Source organism: Lotus japonicus, chromosome 1 (genome assembly GCF_012489685.1).
Source record: "Lotus japonicus ecotype B-129 chromosome 1, LjGifu_v1.2".
Taxonomy (NCBI): Eukaryota; Viridiplantae; Streptophyta; class Magnoliopsida; order Fabales; family Fabaceae; genus Lotus; species Lotus japonicus.
In genome coordinates, this window is record NC_080041.1 from 57503384 (window position 1) to 57512888 (window position 9505).

The 9505-nt window shown below is 38.6% G+C and overlaps 1 pseudogene; it reads right to left on the minus strand.

Moving 5' to 3' along the window:
• Nucleotides 1–3181: 3181 nt before the first annotated feature.
• On the minus strand, nucleotides 3182–9148 carry LOC130731809 (protein CHAPERONE-LIKE PROTEIN OF POR1, chloroplastic-like; annotated as a pseudogene).
• Between the last annotated feature and the right edge of the window lie 357 nt (nucleotides 9149–9505).

A 9505-nucleotide genomic window follows, 5' to 3' on the forward strand; every position in this document is an offset into this window, starting at 1 on the left:
CATCCTACATGCATTCTGGAGAAAGAAGATGCCAGTGGAAAAGTATGTCAGAAGCTCTATCTGTAAGATCAAGTTTTTATCTAGTAGTACAACTCTATGTTTTGATGATTACAAGTTAACTATTAAGTATGAACAATTATGGTACTCTAACGTTGTTTTCTGAGTGTTCAAATGACAGGCTAAGACTCTGGTTCTGTTTCACATGATTCAGAAGCACAATGTTCAAAGAGTAACCTCTGTAACGCTTTCGCACGTACTATGTTCAATCTGAACAGTAGATCAAGCTTTAGAAGATCTGAAGATCATAAAGCTCTGATATGGATTCAGCTCACTAGAAGCTCTGAAGGATCAGACGCTCTGAAGGATCAGAAGCTGAGTAGTGAAGATTCTGAAGTCCAAGAGTATGCTGGCTCTGAAGACCAAATACTTCTCCTCTGAGTCCAGAAGTAGAAGGTACAAAGGTCAGAGGATCCAAGCTTCCCGCTGACTCTGATCATCAAGCTTCACAAGTTCCAAGATGAAGCATCACTCTGATCAGAAGTCAACAAGGATAAAAGTCATGTCGCTATCCAAAGTACAAAAGCAATTGTACCATTCCTGACGACCTTACCTAACTGATTCAGCCACAGCAGAACCTGGAAATTCCAGATCTGCCCTCCAACGGTAGCATCTCCATGCAACGTTCAAACCCTAATCCTTGGAGTATATAAAGAGGCTGAAGGATGAAAGATTCCGCCTAAGAAACTTGTTCACGCGCAAGCAATATTTGAAATATTCTTAGCAATATTTCTTCAAATAGAACTAAGTGTGTTTACTATTAGTTTTCTAAGAAGCATTTATTTGTAAACCCAAAAACTTCAAACAGTTGTTTGATTTTCTTTTAGGAGATCAAGGTTGATCGGATCCTAGAGAAGACTAAGAGAGTGAATCTTAGTGATAGCTAAGTCAGTGTATTGTTAGTCACTTTGCAGGTAGCAAGTGCAGTTGTAACAAAACTCTGATTAGTGGATAACCTTCATTCTAAGAAGGAAAAAATCACCTTAACGGGTGGACTGGATTAGCTTGAGGGATTTATCAAGTGAACCAGGATAAAATCATTTGTGTGCTTTCCTTATCTCTTATCTTAGCACTTTTATTCTTGGTGGTTGAAGAGATATATTTAAATCTCAAGTGGGTCGAGTTTTTAGTCTTAAAACGCTATTCAAACCCCCCTTTCTATCGTTTTTCATACCTTCACTATCGTGGTATGATAGGTTCACTTCTATACTTAACTTCATCTAGGCCAGATATTCTGTTTAGTGTACATTTATGTGCTCGATTCCAATCAGATCCAAGAGAAACTCACTTAACTGCTGTTAAGAGAATTCTCAAATATCTGAAAGGTACCACTAACCTTGGCTTGATGTATAAGAAAACATCAGAGTATAAGCTTTCAGGTTACTGTGATGCTGATTATTCTAGAGATAGAACTGAAAGGAAGAGTACTTCTGGAAATTGTCAATTTCTGGGAAGTAATTTAGTCTCATGGGCAAGCAAGAGGCAGTCTACTATTAAACTATCCACTGCAGAGGCAGAATATAACTCAGCAGCTATTTGCAGTACTCAGATGCTCTGGATGAAACATCAATTAGAAAATTATCAAATCCTTGAGAGCAACATCCCAATCTACTGTGACAATACTGCCGCAATCTCACTCAGTAAGAATCCAATCTTACATTCAAGGGAAAAACACATTGAGGTAAAGTATCACTTTATTAGAGATTATGTTTAGAAGGGCGTACTTCTTCTGAAGTTTGTTGATACTGACCATTAATGGGCAAATATCTTTACAAAGCCCTTAGCAGAGGATAAATTTAATTTTATACTGAAAAATCTGAATATGGACTTTTGTCCAGTATGAAGATGGATCAGAACCTTTGACTTTGATGCTTCCTCATCAGAAGATGTCTAGTTCAGAAGGTAACTTTGTCAGATGCTAAGTACCCATTGGTGCTTACTTTGAGACAAGACAGCAAACGTGTGTTAGTTTATTCTGATGCCTCGTTCCTTGTGCCCCTCCGGACAATCCGTTGTAATGAGTGTAGATGTGCTTATTCTCCACCGTGTGTTTTGTGTATTAACTGTTCATAATCATGTCTTTAATTTCTAGCCGTTGATTTTACTTTTGCTTTACAATCAACAACGATTACTTTATAAACCACTACGCACACACGTTCTCCACCACTCTCTATTTTCGCTTCTCTCTCCTAATTGCAAAACCCTTATCTTCTTCGTTAAACTCTCTCTCTCTCTCTCTCTCTCTCTCTCTCGTTCATCCCTCTTCTACCTAAACCTCCAACCTTCAACCTTCAACCTTCTGCACAGTGGTTAGATCTGAAAGGGCTGATTCCGCTGAAAGGGCTGATTCCGCTGATGGAAGAATGTTCCCAAATTTGGTAATAGGTCTCGCAATGGGTCAGGTTGGTCCAGTTCTTCATCCCAGATCCACAGAAGCTACTCAAGCGGAAAATCAAGAAACAAGGGATGTTATTCCAATAGCTCAATGAGGTTGTGCAGTTACTTGTGTTTTTCCTCCAGAAGAACTTCAAGTTCTTGCTGAATGGCGTTTTGATCTCAACAACATTGCTGCAAATGGGGTTGATCTTCGTCCTGAAGTGAAGGCTCAAGGCTCAGAAAGGTACTTCCATAGACTACCAGGTCCAGTCTATGAAAAGCTGGTGAAGGAATTCTGGAAGCATGCGGATTGTGATGAGTATCAAGTGGTTTCCTATGTTCTGGGAAAGAGGATCATCATCACTGAGAAATCTATTGCCAGGCTTCTGGGTGCAGAAACCAGTAATGGTTACAGGTTTCAGTTACAAGAATCAAAGGTCAAGACAAAAACCAAAGAAAAGGTTAACAAGACGCTATACTCTACCTGGAAACCAGGTAAGAATGATTGCAAGACAAAGGATCTTCACCCTGATCTAAGAATTTGGCACAAGATCTTACTGAATTGTATCAATCAAAGGTCAAAGGGAAGTTCTCCAGACTACATGAACTTCACTCAGAAGGTGGTTCTGTACTTCATCAAGGAACACACCAAAGTCTGTCTTCCTTACTTTCTGTTCTCCTATCTCAAGGACTGCATCAGAAAATCAAGAACTACTGCTTCACCCAAGTCTGCAATCAAATATATTCCATTTGGCAGATTGCTATCTGATTTCTTCATTGAGAGCAAGTTAATTCAGGCTCTGACCAAGGCTGGATGCTCTGAAGACCTAACAACCATTGTTGGAGATGTCTTCACTCCTACATCAATGAAGCTGATTCTGCTACTAGAAAGTCTGATGTGAGGAAAAGAAGAGTCCCTTTGAAGGATTACCCTCTCTGGTCAAAGGCTGATGATCCAGAGGCCATCATGTACTATCTTGATGATCTAAAGAAGCAAGGTTATGAAATAGATGTGGATGAATTCTTCAGAAATCTACCAGAACCTCCGGACTTTGAGTCGCCTAAGAAGAAGAAGACCAAGAGGAAACAAGAGGACACCTCTGAAACAAAGGATCCCTCTGATGGTGATGATGATGATGAACCACCACCTCAGAAGAAGACAAAGAAGGTCAGAATTGCAACCAGAGTCACTCATCTGGAACCAACTCTGGAGCCTACTCAAGCGGCAATTTCTACCAGAGTTACCAGATCTGCAGCCAGAGCTTCAAGTAAGTTTGTTGTTCTTTCAGATGAAGATGATTTAAATTTGATTGATGCAATTCCTGTTGAATCCAACCCTGATGCTACCATCACCCTACCTTCTCCTCTTCCTGAACCCTCACCAGTTGATCAATCAACTTCTCACATCTCACCACCTAGGCCTTCATTCTTTCAACCTTCCATTGAGGAAGAACCCCTCTGGAAATTGCTCCAAACTCCAAAGTCCTCTGTACAAACCTCACCCATTATACTTCCATACCATCCACAAGCTTCTGAAACATAAGCTCTTGAGACACTAACCAATGCAAAGACTGACTCTGAGCCAAAACCCTCTGATCACTTAAATCAAGAACCCTCTGATAGAGAAATTCTCTCTCCTGCTCCTTCGGTATCCTTTCCTACCGATGTTGTTATTTCCTCTCCATCCAATAACTCTAAGTCTACTCGAAAATTTCTTCAAGTTGCAAGTGAAAGGCTCTCAGAAATTCCTGAATATTACCAAACAGTTCCAAGCCCAAACCGCTGTCCTAGACCCAGACCAGAACCTCTGGTTGCTCCTGATTTTCCAATCAAAGCGGTCCCTCTGACTTCAATACCACCACCTCTTCCTCTTTCTCCTCCTTCTCAAAATGAAAAGTCTGTCTCCAACCAATCTCCAAATCCTGAGTCTGAAACTTCTCATCCAAACCCTGAGACCAATACCTCTAAAACATAACTTAGCAATGATGAAATCACTTCAAATGCATTTGGTCCTTTAAGTACTCTAATAGGAGGAATCACTAACACCATCAAGAAGGTTCCCAGCAGCCACGAAAAAATAAATGCTCCGGCCCTGCACCAATATATTTTAAGGAACCTATTGAGCTGAGAAAAAAACCATAAATGCATCAAAATTTAAAGGGAGGAGGGCACATTGATCATTCATATCAGAGTACCATATCATGGGGATAAATGATGCTTTCAATATGAAAAGTACTCAATCGCAGTTTATGCCTAGTGTGGTGACCAGAGCCGAATCCACCCAACTTTTGTTTATCGAAAAAAAATTGAAAGACATGTCATTGGTTACGTACCCATAAAGGAAAGCTCGTATCTTGCTCTTCAGCCGATCATGTATAAAATATATTGTTGCGATCAGAGATATCGCTACGTGAAATGTTGGCCCATCTTCAATCGGAAAGAGACCTGTCAGAACTCCAAGTAATAAGAACACTAGTGAAGTTTTTATAATGAACTTTGTGGACGGAGTCTGAAATCTTCCTCTGACAGCCTGAAGAAATTTAGATTGATTGACTTCCCTCATTTTTTTCTTAGAGTCAATTTTTGGATTCCTACGCTAATAGAACTTCTGCATTTGCTGACTCAATTGAATCTACACTTGGCTTGTGCCCCGCATACTGTTGAATCAGGAAGTTCCTTACTGCTTGAATTTCATCTTCTGAAGCTTCCTTGCTTATTCCAAGTCGTTTATATGGATCCTTAACACTAATTCTTGGAAAAACAGTTGTGTGTAACAAAAGAGCAGCAAAATGATAAGCTGAGCAATAAATATTATTGGTTTTATATTAGGGGTTTCAAGTAAGCATAAGGTGGAAAAAATTAACAAGTATTAATTACTATGAAATGCATTACTGTGAGAGAATCCCACTTAGACATTCAAGTATACACATTTCCAGATTTCAATAGAAAAGGGTTAATAGATCATCTTATGTTAATCTTACATAAGATAATATAATGCGGAAATTGTATGTATCTCTATTTTCGTAATAAATGAGGTTCTTTCAACATTTATGAATAATTATCGAGAGAAATGAGATTTTCACAAGACAAACTCATAAGGGTGAGGTTACATTTCTGGAATGAGGAAGATGGGAAATTGTTTGAAGAATTTACCAGGACATAGTCTTTAAGGTATAGAAAGATAAAAAGGACTCGAGGATGAAATAAAATTGTATTGACATGGGCCTGTTAGGAAGAGCTTATTTGAAGCTTATCTTATAGCATAAGCGCTTAAGAAGGTGTAACCAGGGCTGAATAAAGGATTGAAACCAGCAATAGAGTTCATCTCATAAAGAAAGTTTAACAAACCACAACAGAGTGCAGTATTACTCAGTACATCTCATAAAGCATACATCACCAAATCAAAGAGCATCTTCCTAGGTTTAGAGGCAACAACACATGTGTTCCTTGAAGATTTTGATGCACCAATTTCAGGCATTTTGATTTGAATTTTAAATATGAATAATATCACACAAAACATAACAGTTCAGTAATTCTGTAAAAGGTTCAAGGTTCAGTTAAGTTAGCAATTAGTGAAAAAAAATAGAAGTCAGATCATACAGGATATAGGTTCAAGTTTTTTTTGAGGTTCAAGTTAAAGGTTCTGTATTCCAATCCCCATAACTGATTAGATAAATAGAGGGATGTGAATGGGAGGAGAAGCCACCCACTAGTCACTGCGATGACAAGGGTGCGAGGAATTGAAGCTCTCGCGAAACCTCAATCCAGTTTCCAGCTGAGGAGGAGGAGGAGGAGCCTTGCAGCAGCAACCGGACGAGCTATGTAAAGGGCAAAATGGTTCTCCAGCAATAGGTCTCCTTTGAGTTTTACAACTCACAAAAGAGAAAGGGTATGAAAATAACCCCAATTCAGCTAAACAGTGTCATTTTGGGCTAGAGTTAATGTAAAATTGATTTTCGAACTCAACTTGGAAAATTGGTGCAAACTCGGCAATTCTAGCAAGTTTGAGCGATTCCACCTGAGTCAAGTAAAAAACGATTCTGTTGCAAAGTTAACTCGATTTCCCTTGAAGAATTGCAAACTCGTACCAGGTCTCTGAGTTGACTCGCGAGTTTGACAACAATGGGATCATCATAAATGGTACTAGACTACTACCTTTGTACGCCATGACAGGTTTTCTCAAGTATTTTTTAAATTTTTGGTAAACTCTTAGTTTATGACTCGAGTCAAGTCAACTTACTCTAAACGAGTTTAGGTAGAATTGCAAGTTTGACAACCTTAACAGCAACTACAAGACTAAACAAGGTGACAAACAAGAATAGGAGTCATCAGTAACTGTCTCTGTAAAAAAAAAAACAAATATTGGTTATTGAACGAGATATCACTCCCAACAAATGAAACAGCAAAAGTGGGAGAAAACATAATCGAGAGGTGTTGATGACCATATCAGAAGAAAAAAATATGTTAACGGAGGCCAGTAAGGTGGCACGTATACCCTTCACGCACAATGAAAGCTTGTACTAGAGGCTGCCAGTGAGAGTGAGTGGCTGCAGTCTCACTTGGCAGTGACGCTTGGGGGATCTTCTGAATAGGCAAGGCAAGCGTAGTTTTACATTTGAAAAACCTATTGCTTCAGAACAAATGTACAATCCAATTTATACACTAGTTTCACAAGATTACGCCTAGCAATAAAAATTTCCGTACAATGAAATATAAAAATTAAGCTACATTAAGAAGAAGAATTACCACCAGAATCATTTGCCATATCACCATATGAAGCATCCATGGCACTTCAGACCAGATGAACTTGTCGTTTATTGCAATTTAATCTAAGAGACGAAAAACTTGTTCTGTGAAGAGACAATGTGAGGAAAATAATGAGTTACCATTCAAAATAAGAAAATCCCAAGTTCAGGAGGTAAAGACTAATAGGGAACACCTTTCCAGTTGGAGACACGCTGTCCCTTGTTTATGTTTCCCAGGCACAGGATTGAACAAAACCCGGACATGGGGTGATGCCAAGCAACCAGTAGTTAAATGGAGACATCTTGAGAGACAACCACTCAACCCAGATACAGTCATAGTTACTACAATCTTCTGGCCATATGACACAGCACGTTACCGCCGTGTAAGAATTGAAATCTCAACTTGATGCTTCACAATTCAAACAAAAACAGGACCAATCAAAAACTTCAGAAAAAGATACAAATATGTGATATATAAACATAAATACAATAGTTATGCATTACAACTTCTTTCATCCTATAATCAATCTACTAATTCTCAGGACCAAGGTTGTCGGACTCGAGAGTCTAAGCAGACTCATTTTGGAGAGGTCAACTCGTTTTTAAGAGTTGACTCATAGACTCATTATGTAAAATGTCAAACTCGTGTAGAATCATTTTGGAGACCTAGATACAAAGACTCGTCAAGTTTAAGAGTCTACGTAATAAGAACACTAGTGAAGTTTTTATAATGAACTTTGTGGATGGAGTCTGAAATCTTCCTCTGACAGCCTGAAGAAATTTAGATTGATTGACTTCCCTCATTTTCTTCTTAAAGTCAATTTTTGGACTCCTACGCTCATAGAACTTCTGCAGTATTATTTTGTCATGTGCTGACTCAATTGAATCTACACTTGGCTTGTGCCCCGTGTATTGTTGAATCAGGAAGTTCCTTGCTGCTTGAATTTTATCTTCAGCAGCTTCCTTGCTTATTCCAAGTCGTTTATATGGATCCTTCACACTAATTCTTGGAAAAACAGTTGTGTGTAGCAAAGGAGCAGCAAAATGATAAGCTAAGCAATAGATATTTTTGGTTTTATATAAGGGGTATCAAGTAAGCATAAGGTGGAAAAAATTAACAGGTATTAATTACTGTGAAATGCATTATTGAGAGAGGATCCCACTAAGACATTCAAGTATACACATTTCCATATTTCAATAGAAAAGGGTTAATGGACCATCTTATGTTAATCTTTCACAAGATTCATGTGGAAATTGTGTCTATCTCCTTTTTCACAATAGATGAGGTTATTTTAACCTTCATGAATAACTATTAAGAAAGACATGAAATTTTCACAAGACAAGCGGGTCAGGGACTGAGGTTCCATTTCTGGACTGGGGAAGATGGGAAATTGTTTGAAGAATTTACAGGGAGTCTTTAAGGTATAGAAAGATAAAAAGGAACCGAGAATGAAATAAAATTGGACTGATATAGGCCCGACTAAGAAGAGCTTATTTGAGCTTATCTTATAGCTTAGGCGCTTATGCAAGTGTTTATTCAATCAGGGCTGAATAAAGGATTGAAACCAGCAATAGAGTGCATCTCATTAAGAAAGTTCAGCAAACCACAACAGAGTGCAATATTACTTAGTACATCACATAAAGCATACATCACCAAATCAAGAGCATCTTCTTAGGTTTAGAGGCAACAACACGTGTTGCTTGAAGATTATGATGCACCAATTTCAGGCATTTTGGTTTGAGTTTTTAAAAATGAATAATAGCACACAAAACAGAACAATTCAGTAATTCTGTAAAAGGTTCAAGGTTCAGTTCAGTTAGCAATTACCAAAAACAGAATAGAAGTAAGGTCATACAGATTACAGAATATAGGTTCAAGTTAAAGGTTCTGTATTCCAATCCCCAAAATGGATTAGATAAACAGAGGGATGTGTAGGGGAGAAGAAGCCATCCCTCCCCTAGTCACTGCGACAACAAGGGTACGAGGAGTTGAAGCTCTCATGAAACCTCAATCCAATTTACAACGGCGGAAATTGATGGAGAGTGACACAGAAGAAGCCTTGCGGCGGCGACCAGACGAGTTATGTAAGGGATGAAGTGGTTCTCCAGCAATAGGTCTCTTCTGAGTTTCACAACTCACGAAAGAGAAAGGGTATGAAAGTAACCCCAACTTAGCTAAACATTGTCGTTTTTGGCAAGAGTTGATGTAAAATTGATTTTTGACTTGGACTTGTGGAAAATAGGTGCAAACTCGGAATCTACCGAGTTTGAGCAATTCCACCCGAGTTAAAGAAAATATGATTTTGTGGCCTAGTTAACTCAATTCC